Source organism: Schistocerca americana, chromosome 5 (assembly GCF_021461395.2).
Source record: "Schistocerca americana isolate TAMUIC-IGC-003095 chromosome 5, iqSchAmer2.1, whole genome shotgun sequence".
NCBI lineage: Eukaryota > Metazoa > Arthropoda > Insecta > Orthoptera > Acrididae > Schistocerca > Schistocerca americana.
The window spans coordinates 566,591,834-566,606,848 of record NC_060123.1 but is presented as its reverse complement, the minus strand read 5'-3'; the positions used below and the strand labels follow the sequence as shown (position 1 = coordinate 566,606,848).

At 43.8% G+C, this 15,015-nt stretch overlaps 1 protein-coding gene across 1 annotated transcript in view; it reads left to right on the top strand.

Moving 5' to 3' along the window:
• The first annotated feature begins 894 nt into the window (after positions 1-894).
• Positions 895-15,015, top strand: part of LOC124615797 (probable cytochrome P450 6a13) — a 77,815-nt gene continuing 63,694 nt past the window's right edge. The window contains exon 1 of the mRNA XM_047143926.1: positions 895-1,015. The gene's annotated coding sequence lies outside the window, so the exon portion shown is untranslated. The remainder of the gene's footprint in view (positions 1,016-15,015) is intronic.

The following is a 15,015-nucleotide window of genomic DNA, read 5'->3' as shown; positions in this document are numbered from 1 at the left end:
TTCAGTAGTAAACGCTACGTCCGTCTGGACAGTGACCACTGGATTGGCACTTAAGCATTTCGAAAGCCATCGATATAACATGCTATTTACTGGAGGATATGTTTTTCGCATGATATCTACATTGGTATCCGTATAATGGCAATGTGCTCATACAACGCCTTTTAGAGCTAAAATTAAAAAGCAGAAAATACTAGGCACGAAATGTGAGTCCATCTGGGAGGACCAAAGTTCAGATTCCCGTTAGCCATCCAGATTAGACTGTCTTTGGCTTCCATAGATCATTTTCCACAAATGCTGGGATGGTGCCTTTGAAAGAGGACATGTCCAATTTCCTAGGCCAGTGCTTTTCTTATGCGTGCTTATGTGTGGTGTCTTATATCGTCGTCGACGCAATGCTAGACGCTAAATTTCCTTCCCCTGTCTGTCTCGAAGAACGGAAGGAGAAATTTGTTTTCTTTTTGTTGTTGTTTTGGCTTCACATGATCTTTGTTGTAACGCCGGATGGCGCTGCGTTATCGGTATAGCAATCGTAACATCTACGAGTGCAACACGCGTGATGTTGCACGTTGAAATACCGCGCAGGCCAAGCGCCGAAACCATCACATCACTTTAACAGTGGCTGCCGTTCGTAATGTTAGCTTGTTGTTTCCACGGTCTTATTTGTAACAGTTTACGTCACATCCCTGGTAAGGGCTGCTCTCACGGTCGTTGGTACTGATAAGATGGAGCGCTGTAAAGATGCGTCTCTTGGTTTGCGCAGTGCTAAGTTTACTGGGTGAAAAAATGAACTTTGGCCCATGATTCACAACGCAAAGGGTACGGGGGCGGCGCGAACTGACTCTGTCACGGTAGCGAGAAATCCCGGTAAGAGATGGCGTAGCGTCAGCCGCCGTCACACGGCCACGTCCCGCTATATAGCCGCAGCAAGCTGCTCCGCGAGCAGTTATAGCGTCGGCCGCCTTCGAAACAACTCGGCAGGCTCTGCGAAACCGGCTGTCTGCCGAACGCACTTCACGTGAGTCACTGCTTTCGGTCAAGTTTACATTTGCTTACAAGTTAGTTGTACGGTTAATGGTTGTAGCAGTACATCACCAGCCCTCAGTCACATCAGTGATCATTTAAGCAAATTCACTTTTGAAGCCGTAATGAATTACGTAAGAAGTGAAAGACACAGCTGTAGTAGTTTATTTGTGAGAGGTCGTCACTGTGCTTGTCAAGGTCAAAGTCAATGTCTGTTCATATCCAGGCATTAAATTCTGGTGGCAATCTATCTCTTTACTGCTTTGGGTAACAATTAGAGGTCAACTGACGCGCTGGATTTCTCTGACGTGCTACGCAATACCAAGTATGTGTCGACTACAGTTGTTATGGACGAGCGTCTTCGTCTACAGTTACATATACAGCGTGATTCCGTGATGTTACAAACTTTCACGGGTGGTGGAGAAGGATAAATATATCAATTTGAGGTAAGAAACCCGAGTCTGGAAACGACGGAGCCGAAGTTTATAAGCGAAAATCGTTCTGATACCTCTGACGGCGCCGGCCGCTGTGGACGAGCGGTTCTAGGCGCTACAGTCTGGAACCGCGCCACCGGTACGGTCGCAGGTTCGAATCCTGCCTCGGGCATGGATGTGTGTGATGTCCTTAGGTTAGTTAGGTTTAAGTAGTTCTACGTTCTAGGGGACTGATGACCTGAGATGTTAAGTCCCATAGTGCTCAGAGCCATTTGAACCATTTTTTTTCACAACATAATCGCACAGAACGTGTAAGGAAGAATGTCATTTAGCACTGAACGTAAACTTTGCACACTTTACCGCATTTCGATTCGTTAGCAGTGAATGAGACGTCCCTTCATTCCTACCTGCCTCTCGCGTTGTTATTGACAGACTGCTTCTTATTAGCCACTGGAAAGTTCTCAGTTTCTGGATGGTTTGTGCCACTGAGCTGCATATTTGACTACCATAGATTAGAATCCTTATCATACAGTGCTTGCTGACCTTACTTTTCAGGCATATTACATACTTACTTTTCAATGCGGCATTCATTTTCCCAAATGATATCTGTTTCATTTCTAATTTCCTGATTATTTTTTGCATTATCCGTTCGCACTCCCTTTTCGGTTGCTTAAAGTAAGTGAATTCACCAACTTAGTTAGCCTTCACTGAACAATCTTTCAGCATACTGGTTGTCAGTTTCGATGCTAGTAGAGATAATTTTGCGCCTAATCTCACGTTTGCACTATCGAATACGGAAGTTCATTGTGGAAGCTCGTAGCCGGTCGAAAAATAAAGAAATAAAAGTTACACAAATATTATACAGTGTTGATATCAGAAGCACAGTTCATCTACATCTCTGTAACGAAATTCGAACACGATTTCAACTCTTTAGAAAATAGTTGTGGTTCTTTGTATTCATTTTGTTCTACTTCTCTGTTTAAAAACAAATTTTTTTATTCTCACTATTTTACCTGTTAGAGTTGCTTAACAAATCGACAAGTCTAAACCCTAGTTTTGTTGACTATCTGTAAACTCGGAATAAGCTGTAAGTTAGCGAAAACTTGTCTAGAAATCCTGAAACATGTGATAACTCATACTTGGTGCTCCTTAAAAAAGAAATCATTTATGTCTTCCTTGTTATCCAACTTTGATGTCACATTCTACTTTAGTCTGATTACAGTCTGAAATTTACCTCAGTTCACCGAACATTTTGGTTAGATTTAATAGACCACCAATGTTTTTCCAATTCTTTACACCTTCTCTGTTTTCGCTGCTGTAAATTAAGAAAATTATGGCAGTCCGCAGGTAGAAGATGTGTGTGGAAGTGAAGGTATTCCAATAAAAATGGTTAAAGCTTGAGGTAAAATGCTGCAGTAGGAACATGCGAAATTGTTTACAGAATATGTGAGAAAGAAGACCCTTCCAAAACTGGAGGAAATCGGTAATCTACTTCATGAGAAAGAAGACGGACAAGGTATGAAAAACTGCAGTCCTGTCAGTCCTTTGGTGATGTAAGCACTAAAAATTTCACCAAATGCACTGAGAAAACATTCGATTCTGATGAAACAAAGTGGCAAGCAGACTTCGGAAGTCAGGTTAGTACGGTGGGCCACATGCAAGTATTTGATAAAATTATTGAATGGAGCAATGAGAAGACTTACCACATTCTCTGGGATTCATAGACTTTGAGAAATTTTTCGTCACAGTTACAGCAATAGGCTATACTACTCGTAGCAGCCTTTGAGTGGAAATACTCGTATATTGATTCAGCCAGTGTTATTGCACGGAAGTGACCGTTCCAATACTGAAGCTTCAAAAAATGTTCAAATCTACATCTACATCTACGTCCATACTCCGCAAGCCACCTGACGGTGTGTGGCGGAGGGTACCTTCAGTACCTCTATCGGTTCTCCCTTCTATTCCAGTCTCGTATTGTTCGTGGAAAGAAGGACTGTCGGTATGCCTCTGTGTGGGCTCTAATCTCTCTGGTTTTATCCTCATGGTCTCTTCGCGAGATATACGTAGGAGGGAGCAATATACTGCTTGACTCTTCGGTGAAGGTATGTTCTCGAAACTTCAATAAAAGCCCGTACCGAGCTACTGAGCGTCTCTCCTGCAGAGTCTTCCACTGGAGTTTATCTATCATCTCCGTAACGCTTTCGCGATTACTAAATGATCCTGTAACGAAGCGCGCTGCTCTCCGTTGGATCTTCTCTATCTCTTCTATCAACCCTATCTGGTACGGATCCCACACTGCTGAGCAGTATTCAAGCAGTGGGCGAACAAGCGTACTGTAACCTACTTCCTTTGTTTTCGGATTGCATTTCCTTAGGATTCTTCCAATGAATCTCAGTCTGGCATCTGCTTTACCGACGATCAACATTATATGATCATTCCATTTTAAATCACTCCTAATGCGTACTCCCAGATAATTTATGGTATTAACTGCTTCCAGTTGCTGACCTGCTATTTTGTAGCTAAATGATAAAGGATCTATCTTTCTGTATATTCGCAGCACATTACACTTGTCTACATTGAGATTCAATTGCCAAATGGCTCTGAGCACTACGGGACTTAACTTCTGAGGTCATCAGTCCCCTAGAACTTAGAACTACTTAAACCTAACTAACCTAAGGACATCACACACATACATGCCCGAGGCAGGATTCGAACCTGCGACCGTAGCGGTCGCGCGGTTCCCGACTGAGCGCCTAGAACCGCTCGGCCACCCCGGCCGGTGCTGAAGCTTCCATCAGACTTGATCAGGCTCGTGAGATATTAAAAATTTAAAGAGCCAGGCGAGCAACAAGATTTCGTAATGCCTTAACAATTCTCAGTAGCCCTAGAGCGAGTCTACACTGGGAAAACGAAGGAGTAATAGTTGTTAAAGAAACATATTTGAAACACCATCATTATACTGACGACACTGTGCTGTTGACTAGGTTTCACCTTTACACAATACGTGTGCCTCACTTAAGTAAACAGCATTCACGTCGCGTAAACATCTTGTTTGCGTGCGGAGATGCACCTGTTGTCTTCACTTGATTGCTACCGCTGGCTTCCCAAATTCGACTCTGCTTTCGTCTTAGGTTCTCTGAGTGTCATCTGCTGTCTTTTTTCGTTTCTTTCTCTTATACATCCAACCAAATCTTTTAAATTTCGTGTATTTCTGTATTTTGTTTCACTTTCAAAGCACTGTACTTATGAAACTTTCTAGCACATTAACACTGTGTGCGGGACCGGGACACGACCTGAAACTTTTACCTTTTGTCTGTTCTACCAACTGAGCTATTCAGGCACGACTCCCGAGGCCCCTCACAGCTTTACTTTCGCCAGTACCTCATCTCCCACCTACCCAGGCTGTGGTGAAGCCATGTCTCCGCAGTATCTTTTGTTCCAGGACTGCTAATCCCTCAAGGTATGCAAGAGAAGTTCTGTGAAGTTTGGAAGGTAGGAGATGACGTACTGGCGGAAGTAAAGATCTGAGACCGCGTCGTGCGTGGATAGTTCAGCCGGTAGAGCACTTGCCCGCGAAAGGCAAAGGTCCCACGTTGGAATCCCAGTCCGACACACAGTTTTAATCTGATAGAAAGTTTGAAATCAGTGCACACTCCTATGACGAGGAGTGAAAATTCATTCTGTGCTTTGTCCTTAGGCTTATTTGATTCTCACAGTTCATCTTCACCTCTGTCTGCTGGTCCTCCTTATAAACTGTCACTCCACCCGAAACAAAATGATTATAGTTTCAGAAAAATTGCATAGTTTATTGAAGAGAATACCAAACTGGTTGGCGAGCCCTGTTCATAATGCTCAGCCTGGAATCTCAGTGCCTAGAGTACACTTGTCTTCAGTGATGAGTGGCATTTCGAACTAAACTCCGATGACCAGAGAAGACGTGTCCGGAGACGCCCTGGACAGCAGTGGAAAACCAAACTGTCGCACGTCATACGGCCCGAGAACCAGGAGTGGTAGTCTGGGGTGCCATTTCTTTTCATAGCAGGAACCCTTTGGTTCTTTGGTTGTTATCCGCGTTACCCTTTGAGCACAACGTTAAGTTGATGATATTCTATGTGCCGTTTTGTTATCCTTCGTGGCAAGCCATCCTAGGCTCACATTTCAGCAAGACAACGCTCCCCCCTCCCCCCCCCCCCCCCCACACACACACATACGGCGAGGGTTTCTACTGTTTGTCTTCGTGCTTGTCAGAGCCTTCCTTGCCAGTAAGGGCGCCGGTTCTCTTCCCAGCTGAGAAAGTTTGGAGTTGGAGCCTTACGGGCAGAGCCCTCCAACCAGCTTGGTATTCTGACGATCTATCGCGTCAATTGGACAGAATTTGGCACATCCGTCAGGAGGACATCTGACAACTCTGTCAATGAATGCATATCAATAACCGTTTGCATAAGGGCGAAAGGTGGACCAACGCGTTATTAACTTGCTTAATTTGTGAAACTCTTTTTCTCGAATAAATCACCCAATTTTTCTGTAACTATAATCATTTGTTTGTTGTGCATGTACATCACATCTGCTGATTTCCGTTGTATTAGGATAATTTCTTTGTCGTGTGTCGTTTCTTCGGTCTTAGAGTGAATATTGTTTTCTTAAATTGTGAAGGAGCTGCTATACAACATTAGTTATTTTGCTATGCTGTGTGGCGATGTTTGTTGACGAGATGTTATTGCAACATTATTTATTTTAGACGTTCGCTTTTGGTGTTTGTTGTTACTTTCTTTGCCATGTAACTTATTCCATTGTACTTTTTTTTTAAAATATTGTTCAAATAGTCAATGGAAAGTGGCCTTGGGTCCGACACAGATCGTGGCAATTAAAAGAAACATAAAAGTGCAACCAGTGCGTTTTTCTGATTGCAAATTTATGATTACAATTGGACAGTTAAAGAAATAAACAGAAGGGTAAAATAATTTGGTCTGGTTTGGTAATCTAAATACGATTGCCATACATAACCTTCTTCTGTGACTGAAAAAGAAAGTTTACATTGAGAGTGTATTGCCAGTTTTGACTTACATCAATGAGACATTGAGTTTCAACGCAAACACAATTAAAAACAGGGGATTGCTCAGTGAGATGCCTTATGGGAATTTCTAGGAGAGATGGAAAAAGAAGCTAATAGAGCAGGGAATAGACGTAAACAGGACATGTAGCTCGACGAATGTATATCTGATAGTTGAAGGAACTTCTTTCCTGTAGTGTAAAAGATATGGAAAGACCATTAAGAAGACCTGCTAGAAGATGATGGGAAAATTCACATTGATAATTGGATCCAGACTGCCAGGCGGCAGGTCATGTCAATGTCTGGCCATCTAGATTCAGGTTTTCCGTGGCTTCCCCAAATCGCTTCCCCGGCCGACTTCCTGCTCCATCCCTTCCCACTTTCCGAACTTGTGATCCATCTGCAATGACCTCTTCGTCGGCCGGACATTAAACTCTGATCTACTTTCAATCTTTCGTTATCTTTAGTCGCTGTCCGTAACTTCAACTATGAAATCACACGTGTTACATTAAACACAGCTAACTAATAACATAGTAAACGGCTCTAAGACCGAAGTTCGAATAATATTAAGGGTTGTACGATTAATACGATTTTGAAAAAGGAGAACGTTCTATTTGAAAGAGGGGGGGGGGGGGGGGGGGGAGTGGGAGCTATGCTGATATCAGTTTACGAAGCGATTTAGGAAATTTCCTGTTTGTAAATCAACAATGTTTATTTTAGTAATTAACAATTTACATACAATTCTTTGTTTAAAGCTTTACGGTGTAGTTCTGTTTTCTGAACACTGTAAAAAATACTTAAGTTGCATATTCTTTATTCTGTGTTCATATACACAGGTCGAATCTTGAGACACAGTACGCGCGACGTCTTGTCCCAAAATAACTGGTTATCTAGTCCAGCAAACTGTTCCAAGCTCTACGTTCGTCAGATACACTGCGAACAAAAATCACGACTCCAAAAATGATTAACATAGAATAATGAAATTTCGGGAATGGTTTCTCTAGGTAACATGTTTAAGTGATTAACACTGCAAGACCATTGGTTAATGTAAGTGCGAGGTAAGCCACTGCAAATGTGAAATGTTGGTATGTTAATAACCGGCGTAACCGCCAGAATGTTGAATGCAGGCATGCCAACGTGGATGCCTTGTGTTGTAGAAGTGTCGGATGTCAGTTTGTGGGATGGAGTCCATGTCTGTTGCACCTGGTCGGTCAATACAAAGACGGTTAATGGTGGTTGTGGATGACGCTGAAGTTTTCTGTCCGATGATGTCCCATATGTGCTCGATTGGAGAGAGATCTGGTGGTCGAACAGGCCAAGGCAACGTGTAGGCACTCAGTAGAGCATGTTGCGTTACAACAGCAGTATGTGGACGAGCGTTATCCTATTGGAAATACACCCTCAAATGCTGTTCATGAATGGCAGCATATCAGGTTGGATCACCTGATTGACGTACAAATTTGCAGTCCGGATGCATGGAATAACCAGGAAAGTGCGCCTGATGTTATACGAAATCGCACCCCAGACGATACCTCCAGATGTAGGTCCAGTGTGTCTAGCACCCAGACAGGCTGGTTGCATGCCCTAAACTGGCTTCCTTCTAACCAACACCGGCCATCACTGGCACCGAGGCAGAACCGACGTTCATCAGAAAACAGAATAGACCTCCATCCTGCGCTCCAAAGAGCCCTTGCTTGTTACCACTGAAGTCGCAAAGGACGGTGATTTGGGGTCCGTGAAATGCACGCTACAGCGCGTCTGGCTCGGAGCTGTCCTTGAAGTGATAGATTTGTAACAGTTCGTTATGTCACTGTGCAGCCAACTGCTGCTCAAATTGCTGCTGCAGATGCAGTACGATACGCTAGAGTCATACGTCGAGCACGACCATCTTCTCTCTCGGTAATGCCAAGTCCGGCCATCCTGATTTAGGTTTTCCGTGATTTCCCTGAATCGCTCCAGGCAAATGCCGGGATGGTTCCATTGAAAGGGCACGGCCGACTTCCTTCCGCGTCCTTCCCTAATCTGATGAGACCGATGACCTCACTGTTTGGTCTCTTCCCCCAAACAATGCAATCCAAATCCAAGTGCCAAGTGGCCGCTCGGACCCCGGTCTTGTTGCGGTCGCATAGTCCCATGAACACAGCATGTTGTTCTCAATGGAGAGACGTCTACAGACGTTAACGTAACCTCTGGCGTGCCACCGGGGAGTGTTATGGGACCATTGCTTTTCACAATATATATAAATGACCTAGTAGATAGTGTCGGAAGTTCCATGATGGTTTCCGCGGATGATGCAGTAGTATACAGAGAAGTTGCAGCATTAGAAAATTGCAGCGAAATGCAGGAAGATCTGCAGCGGATGGGCACTTGATGCAGGGAGTGGCAACTGACCCTTAACATAGACAAATGTAATGTATTGCGAATACATAGAAAGAAGGATCCTTTATTGTATGATTATATGATAGTGGAACAAACATCTGTAGCAGTTACTTCTGTAAAATATCTGGGAGTATGCGTACGGAACGATTTGAAGTGGAATGATCATATAAAATTAGTTGTTGGTAAGGCGGGTACCAGGTTGAGATTCATTGTGAGAGTGCTTAGAAAATGTAGTCCATCAACAAAGGAGGTGGCTTACAAAACACTCGTTCGACCTATACTTGAGTATTGCTGATCAGTGTGGGATCCGTACCAGGTCGGGTTGACAGAGGAGATAGAGAAGATCCAAAGAAGAGCGGCGCGTTTCGTCACAGGGTTATTTGGTAAGCGTGATAGCGTTACGGAGATGTTTAGCAAACTCAAGTGGCAGACTCTGCAAGAGAGGCGCTCCGCATCGCGGTGTAGCTTGCTGTGCAGGTTTCGAGAGGGTGCGTTTCTGGATGAGGTATAGAATATATTGCTTCCCCCTACTTATACCTTCCGAGGAGATCACGAGTGTAAAATTAGAGAGATTCGAGCGCGTACGGAGGCTTTCCGGCAGTCGTTCTTCCCGCGAACCATACTCGACTGGAACAGGAAAGGGAGGTAATGACAGTGGCACGTAAAGTGCCCTCCGCCACACACCGTTGGGTGGCTTGCAGGGTATAAATATAGAATGTAGATGTAGACCAACGCTGCCAGTAATTATGTCCAATGGCTACATTCCTACAAAGTCTTTCTGCAGTATCTCAGAAGGAACATCCAGTATCTCGTAGCCCCATTACGGGAGCTTTCTCAAACTCGGTGAGGTGTTGATGAGGGTGTCTGTATTGCCTTAAAGGCATTCTTGACTAACATCAACTCACAAAGTCCAATCTCAAAGGTAACTAACGCTCACGACCATTACATCGTGAACTGAAAGCAAACCTGATCTGCATCCTCATGTGACTGGTCCGAAATTTTAATAGATATCATATTTCAGACAAAGAACATACCTACCAACTTTCGTTTGTCACACAGCGCCTTCTTTGTTTTGCAGTTTTTTCCGCCAGTGTATGTTAGATCTGTTAAGACAGAACAAGCGGAGCTTTTGTTAGCAGAGATGTCGGCAATTTCTGCGTCACTAGTTACGTAATGCAAATTTCTGAGTCCCCATTGCCTGCAAGGCTCTGTTTATCAGGCAATTTTCAAGGGAGTTGACTTCCTGGTTACATTTCCTTTCGACTGCAGTATTAATAACCACAACTATTCTGATTAAAGGCATCAGCGTCACTGTCGTGCATTTTGTGTATTTTTTCTTGTGTACGTGACGCAACTAAAGATTACGGATGCGTCAAGAGAAGAGTAGTAGGGTAAGGCGACGCTTAAGACGAAAATTGATGCACTGTACTGTATATAGCTTAAGTAAGTGCTTAACAGCTGCTAAGCAATGGCTAGTTAGTGTAATGTTTAGAAAGCTGCAGTGAAGTGGAATGTAAAAGGCCGTGTATTGGCCACTCGCTGCAAGCCGTCGAGCAGGGCCAAGGTCGTTCAGTGCTCTCGGCAGCACGAAGAAGGCTGCAGCTACAGTGCGAGTTACGTCTATACTCCACTTGCGTATGCACTTTTCAAGTCGTCTATTTGAGAGACAGAACTGATTGTGTTAAAGTGTTTCAGAATTAGGGTCGGGTTCTTAGCCTAGAACTGCTGGTTTGGGTCCATCCAAGGTGTACAATTTTCCTGCCAGCTCCCCATCGAGAAAAATTTTCCTGATACTTCCACATATCTGGAAGGCATTCTCCTGTTTGCCAGCGAAACACATGTCGACATAAATAGGTGGGAAAGTTTTAGTATCCTGCAGTAATCATACGAGAAAATGGCTTATGAAAATTATAAACAGAAGAATCAGTAGCATGGAAGGAGCATATAATTTAACAAAAAACACGAATAATAAGAAATGACTATAAATAAAGGAAGAGCTCAGACACTATCTTACACTAAAATGCTTATATTCCAGTGGATACTTAACAGTCAAATGTAAACTTGAAGAAGAATTGAAAGAAAAGCAGAGGGTCCAATGCAGACAAATATTCATAGAAAAAACTGATGAGGAACTTACCTAAGTATACTGTGTATTTCTGAGGTCATGAAACATCAGATATTTATTTTTGAACGTGTTTTGTAATAAATGACAACATTTTCTGCGTTTTTATGGGCTCAAATGGCTCTGAGCACTATGGGTCTTAACTTCTGAGGTCATCAGTCCCCTAGAACTTAGAACTACTTAAACCTAACTAACCTAAGGACATCACACACATCCATGCCCGAGGCAGGATTCGAACCTGCGACCGTAGCGGTCGCGCGGTTCCAGACTGTAACGCCTAGAACCGCTCGGCCACCCCGGCAGGCGCGTTTTTATGGAAAAGTGCTCAACAAAGGCTTGATTCATAGAAATAAATGGTCAGACAGGAAACAGATAATATTCAAGAATCGTATATAGCACAGGGAAACTCTTTCAGGAACAAATTTTAAATTTAGAAGACCAAGCACGAACAAAATAAAAAGAATCAAGAGCAAAAGTGAATTTTTATAAAAAAAAAAAACTGAAAAATTAGAACGCACTGAGAAAAGAGCCAGAAAAAAATCAAGGAGGTGCTGAAGGTGGAATGTTGCTTTATTTGACCAAGTGTAACTACAATGAAAGAAAAATAATGGGTCTAGGAAAAATGTGTCAAATGTATGATGATAAGTGTGACGTTATGGGATGGGTATACGTATAATCGACTGTTACTATATTTCTGAATACAGAAGGACATCATCTCTCGTAAGACAGTAATAAAGAGATTCAACAAAAATAATCAACTCTCCTGTTTCTATCACTGGTCCCTCCAAACCTTCCTTTCTAAAAGCATAAGTCGTATGTAATTTTCTGCTTAGAATAAACTGCTAAATTGAATTTAACTGATTGTGCTGGTAGTAAATTTGGAATAAGAAGCCATTTTTTAAACTAACTAGTGCATTTTTCTGTCCGTCATCTACATTCTGTTACAATAAAATACATTGAAGTGCCAAAGAAACTGGTGTAGGCGTGAGTTTTCAAATATAGAGATATGTAAACAGGCAGAATGCGGCGCTGCGGTTGGCAACGCCTATATGAACAAGTGTATGGTTACTGCGGTTACAATGGCAGGTTATTAAGATTTAAGTAAGTTTGTAAGTGGTGTTATAGTCGTTGCACGAGCGATGGGACACACTATCTCCGAGGTAGCGATGAAGCGGGGATTTTCCCATACGACCATTTCACGAATGTACCGTGAATATCAGGAATCCGGTAAAACATCAAATCTCCGACATCGGTGCCGCCGGTAAAAGATTCTGCAAGAAAGGTACCAACGACGACCGAAGAGAATCGTTGAACTTGGCAGAAGTGCAGATTTCAATGCTGGGCCATCAGCAAGTGTCAACGTGCGGAACCATTGAACGAAACATCGTGGATGTGGGCTTTTGGAGCCGAAGGCCTAGTCGTGTACTCTTGATGACTGCACGACACAAAGCTTCACGCCTCACCTGGGCCCGTCAACACCATGGGACTGTTGATGACTGGAAACAAGTTTCCTGGTCGTACGAGTCTCGTTTCAAATTGTGTCGAGCGGATGGACGTGTATGGAGACAACCTCATGAATGCATGTCAGCAGGGGACCGTTCAAGTTGGCAGAGGCTCTGTAATGGTGTGGGGCGTAAGCGGTTGGTGTGATATGGGACCTCTGATACGTCTAGATACGACTCTGAGAAGTGAATCGTACGTAAGCATCCTGTCTGATCACCTGCATCCATTCATGTCCATTCTGCATTTCGACGGAATTGCTGGGCTATTCCAGCAGGACAATACGACATCCCACACGTCCAGAATTGCCACAGAGTGGCTCCATGATCACTGTTCTCAGTTTAAACATTTGTGCTGGCTACCAGACTCCCTAGTGATGAACGCTATTGAGCAAATCTGTGCTGTTCAGAAGAGATCTCCACCCTCCCGTACTCTTACGGATTTATGGACAGCCCTGCAGGATTCATGGTGTCATTTCCCTCCAGCACTACTTCAGACATAAGTCGAGTCCCTGCCATGTCGTGTTGCGTCATTTCTGCACTCTCGCGGGGGCCTCATGCTATATTAGGCAGGCGTACCAGTTTCTATTGCTCTTCAGTGTGTATGCGCCACAACGAGATTCGTGCCTTTCTTTTTGTGATGAACTGTTCTATATGGGAGATAATACGGCTTTTGCTCATAGACTACAGAAGAAGAGTGTTTGTAAATTTAGACCTACCTCCAAAGTGGAAGAACCGCAATCGGAGTTTCATCCTTTGAGTGTGCAGCATTTTCACGTTTCCTTCCTTTGGAGAACGCTGCCTTTATATCGCGTGCACCATAGCCATTCTTTCGGAACACGTTCTTCAGATGGTTAATCTCGGACCTTAAGTGGTCCTCGTCAGAAACAGTTTTGGCTCTATAATACCAACGTGTTCAAAACGGCTCTCTTCTGAGCAGGATGATGGAAACTCTGTGCATTCAGATATAACTCGGTATGCGTCGGCATACGGTATACAGAGTGGCCAAGACGCCCGTCCGCCTGTCGTTGTACTAAAACGTCTAAGAAAGGCAGTCTCCCTTGCTTCTACATCTCGACAGTGAACTGGATGTTCGAATGTATGCTGTTCATGTGTTCCATTAATTGTCCGAGAGCTTCTGCACCATGTTGCCAGATCATAAATGTATCGTCAACGTAACGATAAAATAAGGATGGGCGGAGTGGAGCCGAATTTAATGCACGTTCTTCAAAATTCTCCACAAAAAAGTTAGCCAGTGATGGAGACAACGGAGAGCCCATCGCCATACGGTCCGTCATTTCATAAAATTTGTTACCATACAAGAAGTAGGTGGTCGTCATCACGTGCCGGAACAACTTTATAGTTTGAGGAGGAAAAAGATCCGCCAGCATTTTCAAAGCGTCCTCCACAGGAACTTTTGTGAACAGCGATACCACATCCAGGCTGACTAAAATGTCATTTGGACCAACTCTAATCTCTTTGATTTTCTCAATGAACATCTGGGAGTTTTTGATGTGATGTTCACACCGGCCGACTATAGGAGTCATCAACTTTGTTAGGTATTTGGCCAGCTTGTAAGTAGGAGGACCAATTTCACTGGCAATAGGTCTCATGGGAACATTATCCTTGTGGATCTTCGGTAGTCCGTACAACCTGGGCGGTCTAGGAGCGAAAAACTTCGTTCCCATATTACTGTCCTCCACGGGGAGGACATCGCACGCCAGGTTCGTCAACTGGAGAAGCTGCGCGTCAAATATGCTCAGTTGCCGAGTAACTCCGCATTTCTGCAACGCTGTCGCAATAAGGAGATTGTGCCTAAGTCTGCTGTGGTTAAACACCATATCAAGTCGGTTGGAATGAAGAATATATTACAGAAGACAAGCCGGACGATCGTCAGAGAAAGGTTACGACACACAAGTTACGAACTGGATCTTAATGCACGAAGTTTATACAGCTGCCATCTTTTGTTATCTACAGTTCTCTTGCCGTTTGACTGGGAGTGGGTCGATATGACGACGGCTGCTCATCAAAGAGCTCATATTAGCCACACATCGACTAAACAAGCAAATAAATTTGAGCGTTTTGCAGCTATGCAAAGATCAGAGTCATCGTACGAAACAGCACGCACTGTCGTCAACCTGTCGCGCAAAAACCTGGACAAAGGAGCCATCTCGGCCCTTAATAAAGTTTTGCTCCTACACCACGTACTATACCCATCGCAGTGGAGTAGAACAGGCTGTGCGGCATCTTGCACAGGACGACGCCGACGAAGTGAGACTTGTTACCAGTCGCTTTTTGGCCTCAGCTAAGCCTCCCAGATCTAATATCACTAGAGAGGAGAGGGAGGGGCTTCGTTTACTTCGGAAGGATGAAGATCTTGTCATATTACCAGCTGACAAAGGAAATGCCACCGTGGTCCTTAATACTACCGAATATCATAGAAAAATGACATCACTGTTGGAGGACAGTACGTATGAATGTCTTAAACAGGACCCAACTTTGACGTACAGC